At 34.5% G+C, this 15,341-nt stretch overlaps 1 protein-coding gene across 4 annotated transcripts in view; it reads right to left on the reverse strand.

Annotated features, from left to right (window-relative positions):
• Positions 1 to 15,341, reverse strand: part of LOC140449831 (uncharacterized) — a 471,756-nt gene that overhangs the window by 279,063 nt on the left and 177,352 nt on the right. The window lies entirely within an intron of this gene.

Genomic DNA, 15,341 nt, shown 5'->3' on the forward strand with positions numbered 1-15,341 from the left:
GAATAATTCTTGATCGATATACGTTTTATTTTAAAATATCGTCGATGCATCTATTAGTGTAAGTTAACACATGCCGGGTCTAGTGCGGCAATCCAAGGGAAAAACGTCTGTTATTCGGTGATCGGATTCGGTGATTCGGATCACACTCGGACCGGTAACAAAATGTTATAGCATCACATAAAAAACTATAAAGGCCCTGATCGACAGGCGAGTAAAACCGCGGTTTTGTGGCTCGTCGGTAAAGCTCGCCAGTGTATCACTGCAATACCGCGGTTTTATATACCGACGAGCCTGGCTTGTGGCTCGTCAGTTTGTTTTATTTTTTACTTGGCTCGTCATTTAAAACCGCGCGTGTATAGTGGGTGATCGACGTGCGAGCCATAATACCGCGGTTTTAAGAACGACGGTTTTACTCGCGGCTCGTTGCTGCTGATCGACTAGCGAGCAAAACAGTCATTGTCAACCGTCCACAGCTAACATGTCGTGTTCAACTGAAAGTGAAGTTTTATCAAAGAATATAGGCCTCTATATTCTTTGGTTTTATGTTACCTAGCTATATTATACTACGAAATTACAAAAAAAAAAGCGGAGACGCCCTAGATGTTGGGTATTTAAAAGTTTAACATATGCGGTAAGTCGAGTTGTTTTGTTTTTGTATTCTGGCGATGTACGTTTCCATAAACAAACACAGTCTCGTAAACAATATATAAATTCTAATAAAAAGTCGTGGCTGAGAGTTCGCATATCCGTGATTAAAAACACTTCAATGGTCGCTGAAAACTGCCGGTTTTGCTCGCCAGTAGTGATACACGCGCGGTTTTAAATGACGAGCCAAGTAAAAAATAAAACAAACTGACGAGTCACAAGCCAGGCTCGTTATTGTATCTGCCCCTCTATTCGTTTGTCACGCTGTGTCCGCAAGGGCCATATATCATTCGAAGACTTTTACGTTCCCACACCAGCAATTTATTTATTTCTCTTTTTGTTAGCGTCCATGTTTCGCTTCCATACGCGACTGCTGGTCGTACTGTGGTCTTATATAACCGGATTTTTGTACCTTTTTATTAGATTTTGGACTTTTTATTAGAATTTATATATTGTTTACGAGACTGTTTGTTTATGGAAATATACATCGCCAGAATACAAAAACAAAACAACTCAACTTACCGCATATGTTAAACTTTTAAATACCCAACGTCTAGGGCCGTCTCCGCTTTTTTTTTGTAATTTCGTAGTATGCTATAGCGAGGTAACATAAAACTTCACTTTCAGTTGAACACGACATGTTAGCTGTGGACGGTTGACAATGACTGTTTTTTTCGCCGGTCGATCACCACCAACGAGCCGCGAGTAAAACCGTCGTTCTTAAAACCGCGGTATTATGGCTCGCACGTCGATCACCCACTTTAGAGCCCGTTGAGACAGTATACATTCAAATGTTTTGCTCAGTGACACATAGTTTTAAATGGGCGTGTTCAGACGATTCGATCGTATATCGAACTCGGAAATTTTACCGGATACGGCCAAATTTACATTCGTTTTTTTTACTGTAATAAAGTAATCATTAAATTTGGTTGATATATCTGAATCTGTAATCCAAGTATCATCTATTTTTAGACAGTTATTTTTGTAAGTGATAAATTCAACTGTTACTTGATGAAAATTCATTTAATATAACAATAAAATACTGAACACTTTGTTTTCAAAACTTCCACAAAATTGATTATTATATTTTATCACTAGAGCTGTTTCGGCAAAGTGCCCTTCTCAAGTGATCTACTTTTGGATGTGTTTAAAATTTATAAATTTATAAATTGTAAACACAGGTAGTGTGTACAAATTAGTAATAAGTTTTGGTGTTACATATTTGTAACACCGAAAATAGATCACTTGAGAAAGGCACTTTGCCGAAACAGCTGTAGTGATAAAATAGTATAATAAATTTTGATAGTGGAAGTTTTGAAAACAAAGTTCAGTGTTTTATTGTTAGATATATTTGTAATTTTTTGTTTTCCATTAGGTTCTTTTATAACAGCCTATGTGGTCTTGTTCAGAGGATTCAGAGATTTTGTTAAAATAAAACTGACCTTCTGTGGTGTCAACAAGAACTTTGTGCTGATATTTTTTGTCTATATATAGAGTTTTTAGCTCAGGGTATGCCTTATTCAAAGTATACAAGTCCTTTAGACTATCTAAAGAAGATTTTACTTTTTGTGTGACCATGTTTTTTTGTTTTGGTAATGTTTGGTTTTCTTAATAGGACAACTAATATTGAAACAGAACTGTAATTTATCATGAAAGACATATTTACTCTGAACATCAATTGCATGATAAGCATCTTGCCATGTTTCTTTACTCAAGAGATTGCTGAATGCATTTATAGCGCCTTGATGTGTTACTCTGAAAGTATTTCGAACTGATGTCATAGTTAGATTAATAAATTTTAACCTCAAAAGGAATATATCGTGATCCGATTCAGTATTTATGCTTAGCCGTTAACGTCGTACATATTACTTCTGGAAAGTGTTTTTCTAACATCTTGAGTTTTTCTGCCGTTGTATGTTGGTCTACTCTAGTAACATGAAGATGGCTAAATTTTGGGACACCACTGATTTCAGAGTTCTAATTATTACCTATAACAATACGTCCATTCCTTGTTTTGTGTCTAACCATTTTCCAATCATGCCCACTATTATGTGTAACCGAATTTGTATTCTCAATATTTATCAAATTTTCATCGTTTGTTAAATTATTAATATCTGAACATTTTGCCTCCGTTTGTATTCTTAAAATATCAGCTGACAATTGTTTATTATTTTCGATTAAGGAAACAACTTGTTTATTTTTATTGGTAACATTTTTAAATGCAGTTTTTGTTGGGGAGCTCATTTCTTTATCAACAGCTGGACTTTCATTAACAGCAATATTTTTTTGCGGGTGTAGTTTTTTTTGAATATTCTTTGACTGTATTGGTTGTTCAAAATTTAATTTTATTTTAGAATGATTTATTAAATTTATAATTTTGTTGAGTAGATGGCGACTGGTCGGTTAATTGCATATATTTAAATAAATCTAGTTGTTCTTTCAGTAAATATATCGTAATTTGTTGATTATATATTATTATTTCAATTTGATTAATAATTTTCTTTAAGCACCTGATCTCAGTTAGCCTCGAATCCCCATCGTCAACCTCTCTATCCAAGATTTCGTTTGCAGTATCACTTAACCTCACACTTTCTTCACAGCATATAACTGAGGAGGTGTCAATCAAAATCAATCATGTCCACCTTAAGAAGTTTTAGGGAAATCGCAAAAAACGTATTAGTAAATAACCTTACATGAAAAATCGGATAAATTAGCATATATCATTTTATTTATTGAAATTAACTGACTCTTAGTAAATATTTCAAATCTGAAGGTATAAATAAACCTGTAAATACATTTAAAAAAAAAGGACATGTTCTTATTTGATTGGACTTCATGGACGTTGATAGAAGGGGTTGATAAAAAAACTCTTAGACTACTTAAAATATCTATTGTATTGTTACAAAAAATATCTTGAAAAATGGCTAACATTTACCAACGACACTTTCCACAAAATATAAATGTTTAAATGTGTAGTCCAATGTCAGGTTCTAGACAATCACAGGATTCGTCCACTTCGTCAGCATCAATTTCGTCGTCCTGGACTTCCACTATTATGGTCTTATACCAAGATAAAAAGTCATGTTTCTGCCAGTCATCACCATACATTTTCACAAGTAACGTCTCCACGTCCTTCTTCTTAGCTGCTTTCACTATATTGCTCAGTGGAAGTGACTCTACAGGAGTTGAGAACGACCTTGCAGAATGCCAGCCTTTTTTTTTGAGGCTTGTTGTAGGTTTCAAAATCACTTTCAAACCTAAAATTCTGTGCCGATTTCACTTTGATAACAGTAAGTTCTTGTCCATTGCGGTTGACAGCTTTCTCTTTCCTCACAAAAATCCTCTTCTTTTCAGATATCATTTCAATGTTTTTAAATCGTGTAGCCAAACTTTTAGCATCAATCAATCCCCAATCCTCTCCAAGTTTCCGTACTTCTCCAACAGAACTATATACATTGTAGTACTCTTTCTTTGTTGCAATGGTAGGCTGCTTCCTGAGTAACTTTTCAACCCTTCCGAACACCCGATCAGCGGGGAGGAAGCTATGCCCGCGAACAGGGTATGTTAGAACAATCTCCTCTAAAGCATTTTGCACTGATCCTATACACTAATGTGTAAGGACACTGTAATACACTAATGTGTGAACAACGGCATTGTTTTTGTTTTGACCGGCACACCCATCACAGAACAGATTCAGTCTTGTTACATTTGAAAAATTAGCGGAGTTCAAGAAATTTATAAGTGCAGATGAAACTTCGGTCGCACCCCTTCCTGCAAGTTCTTCAGTCCATACGTAAAATATGGGGTTTTGTGCGTTTGATGCTACAATGCAAAAAGAGTAAAAACTTAATTGTCTTTTGTAGAACGCGTCTTGAATAGGAGTTTTGGGAAGTGCTTGAATTTGCTGGAGATCAAAACAGAAAGTAACCTCATTTTCTTTGTTTTCCTTTAAGAGCCCATAAAAAGCATTAGCTCTTAATCTGTGTATTCTTTTCTCCATCATAAATTGGTTGACCACTACCAAGTCTTTCACAGCTTTAGCCTTCTCAATTTTCAGCTGAAGATCTATTTTATTGCATGTACTGCAAACGTCAGAAGCTGGTGATGAAAATCCGATATTTAATTCATTGAAAACTCTCCTAAACATAGATTTCTTAACTTGGTACAGAATCATTGTATATTAGCCACAACTTCTTAATGTTTAAGTCTGCACCAAGATAAATCCTTTTCGATTTTTTTCGATTATAGTGACTTTCTTTTCCTCTTAAATTTCTCAAAAAAAGGCGGACTGATTCCTTGTTCGCAGCAGATTTGTGACTCTTCCTATCGCCACCCCTCTGATCCTTAACAGCCTTTCCCTCTTTCACCTTTTTAGAAATATTAGTCAATCTTGTTCCCTTCACCATGGTAATATGCACGAAAAGTTTCCTACACACAGGTATAACTTTACCGGTTGATGAAAGTATAGAATATTGTACACTAAAACTTTTAGCCTTTGATTTTTCAGAGGTAGGCCTAGGCCTTCGCCGCTTTATGTTACGTTGATTTATCCAACTGGCAATGGTGTTATCTTGCGTGTTTTTGTCAGGTATTTTGTAGAGGATATTTCGAACAAAAAGAGCATCTATAGGCCTAACTAATGCACATTTCATACCTTTGTTCATGTGTTTACATGGAACAAACACACGACATCCCACTGGAGTACTGTATCGCTTAAGCTTGGCTCTAGTTTTTTTATCCACAGTCTTTTTATTTTTACGAGATCCTTCATTGGCATCGCCCACTCTCACTAAGTTTTCTTCATCCATGGAAAATTTCAATTTTATTTAATAAAAACTACTATAATAATATTAAAATTAAACCACAGTGCAATACAAACTCAATACTCGCTATCGACATAACCTAGAGGGAAAACACAGACAATGTGTTGACATGGTCAAATCACGTGACCAAATCGGGGCACTCCTATTAGCTGAATGGACATGTGGTGGTATGATTGAAACCAACTGTGGACATGATTTCATTTGATTTGGGAACCTAATATTGTGTATTCATTTTAAACAGGACATGATTTTTTTTAACCGAAACCGAAAACACCATAGAATAGGATTCACTCTTTATATTATGAAACAGCTGCTAACTCATTTTTTGATTTTTATGGACATGATTGATTTTGATTGACACCTCCTCAACTGTTTCATCGCCGATATATTTAATACATTTTAATTGCTTCAGGCAGCCTGGAAAGATTGCATCGACGCGAACGATAAGAAAACGCACTTTTTAATTTTGGTACTAGTATATCTTTTTGTGCAGGTTCAATTAGGGTGTATAACAGTAAATATTTGGAGGCACGAATAGAGTCATGTGCATTTTGCACCATATATTGGAGACAAGTTCATTATAATTCAGGATTATGTTGGTTCACTGTGTAAGCGATTTTTTATCATGAGTGGATATAACAAGCTAAGAAAACTGCTAAGAAAACTTCCTTAGTATAGTTTTTATAGTTATGCTTTATAGTTTTATACAATAGATCGAGAAATATCTTTGTTACAATGTTAGGATCAAATTAAGACTTCTTACACACCTCTCTTAATACGTAGAGTTTTGAGTAGAAGAAACTGTCAGAAACACGACATAATTTTTACGAATAATGAACTATAGAGGGGACTTCTTTATACCATTACAGCGTGTTGCAAGAATTAATTTGAATCTTTGATCTTTAATCGAGCAATTTAAATAAATAAAAGTTTTCAATAGTTCATCATTATGATTCCATTTGTCTTAGCTAATTTGTTTACTGTCGACACATCACGGTTGATGGTATGAATAATAGGCATGCACGTCGGCTTTATATGGATTTTAATTAAAGATTCATAGCAATCAGTAGAATGTTTGTCCTTTTCGAGCCAATTGTTTTCTTTTGTTCAACATATGTTTTTTATTACGCTGTTATGTATATGTCTAATGCGATATTTAAGTTAGGAGAAATCAAAGAGGCAGTACAATGTTACACAAGACAATTACAAAAGTATATCTTGGATTTATCACACGATATTTTCTTGGAATTGAAATATGAGTTGTAAGGTAAAACAGTGTTAAACGTTATCACTATCTTAAAAACATCCATTTATACTTTATTTCTTAATTTTTGACAGAAGGCAAAATGTTAAGAGGTTGCAAACCAGTTGAAAACCAGAAACGGGCACTGTACAAAGTGTCCCAAATTGTAGGCAGAGTATAACTAAAACCAAAGGAGATAGAAAAAATTAGTCAAAATGTCATGACTTCTTTTTCGTTAAACTAACGATTCTCCAATCAAATCATCAATAGCCCCCACATTAGCCTCTTGGAAGATCTTAGAAAACAGTTGAGTGAAAATGTTTGGTGTACAGCTGGTTCCTAGAAGAACTGATACGACTCTTAAAGCGTATTTTGTAGAAAATTGAGCAGTGTATTTTGAAGGATAAATACTTATTATTTACATACTGTAACTGTAACTGCCAAATCTTAAAATTTGTCAGATAACTTATTCTGTTCAACTTCAAAAAATGGCTCATTCTTTAGGTATAATACCGTCTCCTCTAAGGAGGTTGGTAATCATCACAGCTATTTTCACTTTTGAGATTGCAGCTCGGAACAAGTCGACGAAATTGCAATTATACCACTTTCTCAGATTGTTGAGCCAGGTGATGCGTCTTCTTACAATACTTCGTTTTCCCTGTATTTTTCCCTGCATTATGGTTTGTAGCAACACATATTTATCCCCTCTCATAACGTGGCCGAGATATTGTAACTTTCTTATGTTAATCGTATTCATGATTTCCATGTCCTTTTTCATCTTTCTGAGGACCTCAACATTTGTTATTCGGTCTACCCAACTTATTTTTAATACTCTTCGAAAGGTCCACATCTCGAATGCTTCAAGTCGATCGCTCACCTCTTTCTTTAAGGTCCAGACCTCCCCCCCATACAGCAGCACCGAAAACACATATGAGCGTAATATTCTTATTTTGAGTTGCAAACTAAGGTCTCTACTGCATAATACTTTTCTCATCTTATTAAATGTTGCTCTAGCTTGTCCAATTCTCATTTTTATTTCTTCTGGGTACTGGTTATTTTCATTAATAATTGTACCAAGATATCTTTATTTTTTTACTTTTTCTATTGGAATACCTCTTATGTTTAAAATGTCTTGTTGTTGTGTTTTGGAAATTATCATAAATTTTGTTTTATTAGCATTAAGCGTTAGTCCGCTTTCCTCACTAGCATTTACTACATTATCTAAAAGTGTCTGTAGATCTTGTATATTCTCTGCAATTAGTATAGTATCATCGGCATATCTGATATTGTTGATGGGTCTACCGTTGACTTTTATTCCAACTGTTACATTTTCAAGTGATTTTTTAATTATTTCTTCCGAATATAGATTGAACAATCAGGAGGAGAGTATGCAACCTTGCCTTACGCCTCTTTTTATCTCTACTTCCTCCAAAAGTTCTTTGCCTACTCTGACTTTTGCTGTTCGGTTAAAGTAGGGATTAGTTATTATTCTTAAGTCTTCTTTGTCAATGTGTTTATCTTTAAGTAACTGTATAAGACGGTTGTGTCGGACCTTATCGAACGCCTTATTGTAATCGATAAAACAAACATAGAGTGGTTGGTTTACATCCATATATCTTTGCATGAGGACGTTAAATCCAAATAATGCCTCTCGTGTACCCATGGCATTTCTAAATCCAAATTGGGTTTCAGTGATGTCTTGTTCCACTTTTCTGAAAATTGGCTCCACATGCTAGCAAAGAACTAAAAGCAACAATTGTAACGAAATTAGAAGATGGTTGGTCACTATCTGCCGTAGCGAACCATTTTAACGTAAGCAGAACAACAGTTTTTAATATTAACAAAAGATGGAGAGAACAAGAAACTCTCGAAAAAAAACAAGGTTCTGGAAGACTAAAAATATCTACCGCTCATGAAGATCGTACGCTTTTGGAAAGATTAGAATAGAATCCTTTTGAAGATGGCAAAATTGCAAGTATTATGTCACAGTTTCCGGAAAGAAAGACAACAACTTGGTGCAGAATTAAAACATCTCGTCTTAGGTAGCAAATTGTAACAAAAAAAAACAAGCTCTTACACCAGAACAGAAGCAATCAAGATTTATATTTGCTTTAAACCATCAGCTACAAAATGAAGATTTTTGGGACAGGATAATATTTACAGATGAGAAAATTTTTCAGTCTTTTAAAAAGGGCAAAATTGGGGTGTATAGACCAGATAATAACAGATTTAATCCTCTATATGTTGATAGATATCGAGCAGCTTGTCATTTTAGCGTTAATGTATGGGGATGGATTTCATCTAGAGGAATGGGAATGGTATGGCGTATTGATGGCAGGTTTGTTGGGCAGACTTATCTGAATATTCTAGACAACATAATGTTTCCCAATGTAGAACAGTTGTATCCAGAAAATAATTTTATCCTCCAATAAGATAATTGTCCTGTTCACACTGCAAATATAATAAACTAGTGGCTCCAGAATAACAACATCGAAACCTTACCATGGCCCAGCTACAGTCCAGTAATTTTATATCTAAAAATGCTGAAGAGCTGTGGCACGGTATACAACAGTTTTGGGAAAAGCTCTCTGAAGAAGACAATCCCATAGTTCCTTTCACGCAGATGGACCGAAGACTACGAGCTGTTATCAATGCTGATGGAGATATTACAACATATTAATTTTATTGTTACATACCTAAATTTAGTATATTTTTGGTCTTCCAGACCCTCGCTTACTTTCGAGGGTTTCTTGTTCCTTCCATTTTTTATTAATAGAAAATCTATGGTTCTGCTTATGTTAAAATGTATTGCTGCCTGTGATAGTTCAAAATTATCTTTTAATTTGGTTACAATTCTTGCTTTAATATATTGTTGAGTTAAGTCGTTTGTTTAAATTAAGACTCATCAACAGCATCTTAACACCCATCATAACACATGCATCTCTCGCACGGGGACACACATGCAACAAAAATAAACAGAAGAAGAAGCAGTCCACAACAAATGCTTAAGAGAAGCCGCAAAAGTACCCAAATACGCATCTTGTTCAACTGCCAAAAAGAAAGCGTTTTTCAAGGTCATATTATCATAGAATGTCCATAAGGCAATGGACAAACAAAGCTTCGTGGCATTATGGAAATAAAACAAGATGAATAAAAGTCTTCTCATTTTCGCCCCAACGACATCGAGTTGATGTTACATAAATGAAAGGTTATGTGACCAGGCACAATAAAACATTTAAAATAGTCGAAATGGGTAGATGCCGTGAATCATGCAATTAAAGAAGAAAATGTGCAAAAAATCAGTTACCAGTAGTGACAGTCTAATATCTGCCACTGTCAAAACATTTGTCTTCTGCTGCCTACGAATTTTAAACAGTATCAAACATGGAAGTATGTCAGAAAATCCAGTCATCTGTTTGCTTTTGTATTGGAGTTTTAGTAATCACTTGTAAAATTATGAGGATTGCCATGTAAGAGATAACTCTCCTTTTAAATATATAATAGCCTACTGTGCTGCCAACCATTAAGAAATACACTATAAAATTTTATTTTTCCTTTGTTATGCCATTAGGTAACAATTATTCGTCAATGTTTCCCTCTCTGCCAGGTTTTGGGTTCTTCCGTGATTTAAATTTTACCCTAATTTTCTCCAACAGCATACTATGATCGCGATATACAGGGATGAGTGCCTTAAGAACCGGCAAAATAACGCAAAATATAGAAAACATAATACGTTGTGAAATAAAAAGAGATGAAAGTGGTAGAGGTGAGAAATTATCGATATTAACCTATAATTTATTTTACATTACATTAGAATTATCGAAAATTTCCCACCTTTAGACGTTAGCTTATGAGCTGGTTGACTTCAGTCCGTAATGTAAGTAAAACAGTTTAAGTAGGAGTATTTTTTTATCCAAAATTAAAATATTGATCAATAATAAACTATGATTTGAGACGTCGCATACACTCTTCTCAATACAGAATTATCATAGCTTGTTATTCTGTATTCGTCAACACAGAATTAATTATCAAATTACTACTAATTAAACTGTTTATTTACATTTGCTTTATTGCCTTCAATTAGTTTTTACTTTATGCGAAATTTAAAAAATGTTAATGTTCGACGTCAAACTTGTAACATTATGACTGAAGTCAACTAGCTCATAAGCTAACGTCTAAAGGTGGGAAATTAATGGTGTAATTTAATGTAAATTAGAGGTTTCTATCGATAATTTCCCACCTCTACTACTTTCGTCTCTTTTTATTTCACAACGTATTATGTTTTCTATCTTTTGAGTTATTTTGCCGGTTCTTAAGGCACTCATCACTATATATCGAATGAGTTTAGTGTTTGTAAAGAGTGTATTTTTTAGAGGTATAGAAATGTAAGTTAGCAACACTTTTTTAACTGGTGGCCATCTTGACAGTTGTCAAGTAATTTATGCTTAGTTTGGTTTGGCATTTCAGCATGAATAGACTGACGCCTGAACAACGCTTCCAAATTGTGCAAATTTATTTTGAAAATCATCGTTCTGTTCGAAATACGTATTGCACACTACGTCCATTTTATGGTCAACATAATCATCCATCAAAGCAATTAATTATATTAACTATGGAACGTTTTCGACCAGGTTTACTCTAAATGATAATAAGCATCCACACAGACGTCCTACAGTGCGTACAGAATAGCTTGTTGCTAATGTAGAGCGTAGCATAGAGGAAGACCCGAAGCAGTCTATCAGCCATCGTGCACAACAGTTGGATATGTGTCCATCTAGTTTATGGAGGATTTTGGAAAGATCTTGGTTTGCATGTTTACAAAATCCAACTCGTGTAAGAATTGAAACTACACGATCACCTAGCAAGGCACAGATTCTGTGAATGGGCCCAAAACGAGATTGCCGTTGATCCTGATTTTCATAAGCGAATTTTGTTTAGCGATGAACCTCACTTTTGTGAACTGCCGTATTTGGCGTGCAAATAATCCTCAAGTGTATGTTGAGACATTATTACATCCACAAAGACTGACTATTTGGTGTGCGTTATAGACTGGTGGAATCATTGGTCGTTACTTCTTCAAAAACTATGCTGTCCAGAACGTTAGAGTGAATGGTAACCGCTATAGAGCCATGATTACTGTCTTTTTCATTACTCATTTGAACAACCATAATGTGCGGTTTTCAGTTACGGTTACAGGAGCTACGATTTCAACAAGACGGCTAAATATGTCGTAGAACTCGTGCCACAATTGATTTATTCAAAGAAACGTTTGTTAACTGCGTAGTTTCACGTTTCGGACCCGTGAATCGGCCTCCAAGATCGTGCGATTTGGGGCCGTAAATGAAAATGGGCTATGGCGTCGAAAATACAACTTTGAACTATATCAGTTATACACCGATCCAGATATTGTGAAATTCGTTAAAGTGCAGAGACTTAGATGGGTTGGACACATTGCTAGGATGTCAGATCACGAATACACGAAGAGATTAACATTTTCAAAACCAGAGGGCACACGAAGCAGAGGACGACCACGAATGAGATGGATTGATGATGTGAAAGAAGACCTACAGATTCTAAGGGTTAGAAGGTGGAGGGAAGTTGACAGGAATCGACAGGAGTGGCGACTTCTTTGTGAGCAGGCCAAGATCCACAACGGATTGTCGAGCCTTATGATGATGATGATCGTGCGATTTAACACCGACAGACTATTTTCTGTGGGGATGTGTGAAATCGCTAGTCTACGCCGATAAGTCTGAAACGGTTGACCACTTGAAGAACAACATTCGCCGCGTTGTTGCCAATATACGGCCACAAATGTTGGAAAGTCATAGAAAATAAAACCTCTAGACTACGTCAGATCCAGCCGTGGTGGTTATATGCCAGAAATCGTACATAAATTATAATGCCAAAAGATTATCTTTTAAATAAAGTACACACACGAGGTGTTCTGTTCTTATTTCTTTAAGTACAATAATATTTCTTCATTAAATATGTACTTTACACACAAATCTCTATATCCGAAGTCGCATGCAATTACCTTCATTGTAATTACTAAAATGATATACTAGTTTCTAATAATTGTTAACTTAAGATTTCAACAAGCAACATTGCGTTAAACAGATGACAAAACCTCATTGAGTATCATTGTTAACAGAAACGATCTTGCAAGCGATTATTTTCAATTGCGATAATTTTTACATTAACCAACGCAGAAATTTCTGTAATGAGTAATTAGGTAAAGACTCGTGGCTAATTAGATTTTAAACGGAAAGTAAAATTTATTCGTGCAAGTCTTTATACGAGGTATAGATGTTTCTAGGAGTTGACTACGAGGAGTATTTAAAAAATATAAGGAGACAATGTTGCTACAGAAGAACTCCACATGGCGTTAAGCAGCATCTCCATTGACATGTGCCATAATACATAATAGTATTTTTCATATAAAAACGCGTGTACGTCATTTAAGATTTACGACGTCAGAACTCCACAGCGTTGCCAAAACATCAGAATAGTAAGTTAGTGAGGAATTTTTAAAATGTCAACTATTTGTCAAACTATTATATTACCGGTAAATACACTTAATTTTAAGATTACTGCAACACACTAAAATACATAAGAAAACATTTTAATACAAAATTATATATTCTAAATTTTAAACTTACCACTTTTAGAGCATTAATAGTAAAAACGTCCCGCCATTATTTCTTGTTCAAAATAATCTATCTTATATGAAAGCTTATCAGTTTTCTACAGACTATTTAATTGTTTTGGCATAGCACAATCATAATACACAACAATAATTAGTTTTTAAAGCTATTAATCTAAATTTAATGTGTATTTATAAATACAATTTATTAATATATAATATATTATGATCAAATAGTGTAAGAAATCAAAACATAAACAAAATTCTTACTCTACAAAAGCGGCAACCCTTTAAAACAATTTTGCCACACGCTGAACTGTCAAAAAATTTGAAATTTTCCTGTATCAGTTGCGTACAATTGTCTAATATATTTAATTAAAATTATTATTTTGTGGAATATTAAACTTAAAGAGTTATTTCATAAAATTTATATTATTAATAATAACAAATGTTTTTGGTTATTTAATCAATATAATTCTAAAATTCCCAATATAATGATAATTACATTTTTCTGATTATTATACCATGTTGACGCCTATGAAAGATCGAGCAGTTCCGTATGGATTTCGTATTATTAGCTGTGTTAGGAAAATTTGAACTCAAGGTTGACGTTCTGGAAATTTTAAATATAAGTGACGTTACTTTATATAAATTGTGACGTGCACGCATTTTTATATGAAAAATACTATACATTTATAGTAAAGCCCAGATAGCAGAGGCTGGGACACTTAGCCTGGAAAAATTTTTCGGGCGTGGGAAAAAGCGGCATCCTTTGATGTTAGGTGTGGTGTGACAGGTGAGCGTGGGACCTTCTTCTTGTCCTCTTTTCGGGCCACTGTCATGTCAATTCGTCTTTTTTTCATCTGTCATGGCGTCTGTCATGTCAATTCGTCTAGTTTTCGTCTGTCAACTGTCAATTCGTCTTCCCGCCGAGTAGCTATCACGTCTTTTTTTCGACTTTCGACAAAAAGACACTATGGCGTATCATCTTTTCATCTATCACTTCTTGTAATATACAGGGTTTAGTCAAAATTCAAAACAATTCATGTTGTATACAGGATTTTAATGAATAGAATGAAACGATATAGAAAAATCAGCGGGTATTACATCATAAAGCAGCAATATTAGGGATGGGATAAGCAACATCATTAGGGATGGGGGATAAGCAACACTAGGCATGGGGATCATTAGGTATGGGGATAACCAACATTCTTGGGATGGGGATAAGTAGGGATGGGTCACTACACTTTAGCAAAAATGGAACTGTTGACATAGAAAAAGCGTTTAACATAGTGTATTATCAATGTAAAAGCATAAGATTAATTACGAGTTGAATACTATATTTTATCTACGACGAACACGACTAAAAAAGCTGACATTGTACTTCCGATCTCCGCTAAGAATATATGTTGGTCATAGACGGTTCTTCGATAGCCATCAGGCAACAATTTCCCTTGATTATGTTTATAAAAACATACGAAGTGCACTGTATATACGATTTCATTGACATACTTCTTTTCAACGTATGTATATTAAACCTGTAACGTTTCAATGCTAAAAGTTAACCGTAACGAGTTGCATAATATATTTTATCTACGACGAACAAGTAATTTATTTTTTAAAGTTGTTATTGTACTTCCGGTCTCCGCTAAGAATATATAGACGGTTCTTCGATAGCCAACCAGGCAACAATTTCTCCCTGATCATGTATTTATTATGGCACATTCAGGCAATTTCATATTTTATGGAATAACTTAATTACTCTCTATTATAAATTAATAAAGATAAACTCAATAAAAAGTGTCAGAACAAAAAAAAAGACTAGATAATAGATGAAATACGTAAGTTACTGGAGAACATAACGGTCATTAAAATTATAGACAAAACAACATACGCTAAGATACACAAAGAAAATGAGGAAAGAGAAAGAAAATGAAAATGAGAAAAGAGAAAGAAAATGAAAATGAGGAAAGAAAATTGGTTG

The sequence above is a fragment of the Diabrotica undecimpunctata genome, chromosome 9, assembly GCF_040954645.1.
Source record: "Diabrotica undecimpunctata isolate CICGRU chromosome 9, icDiaUnde3, whole genome shotgun sequence".
NCBI lineage: Eukaryota > Metazoa > Arthropoda > Insecta > Coleoptera > Chrysomelidae > Diabrotica > Diabrotica undecimpunctata.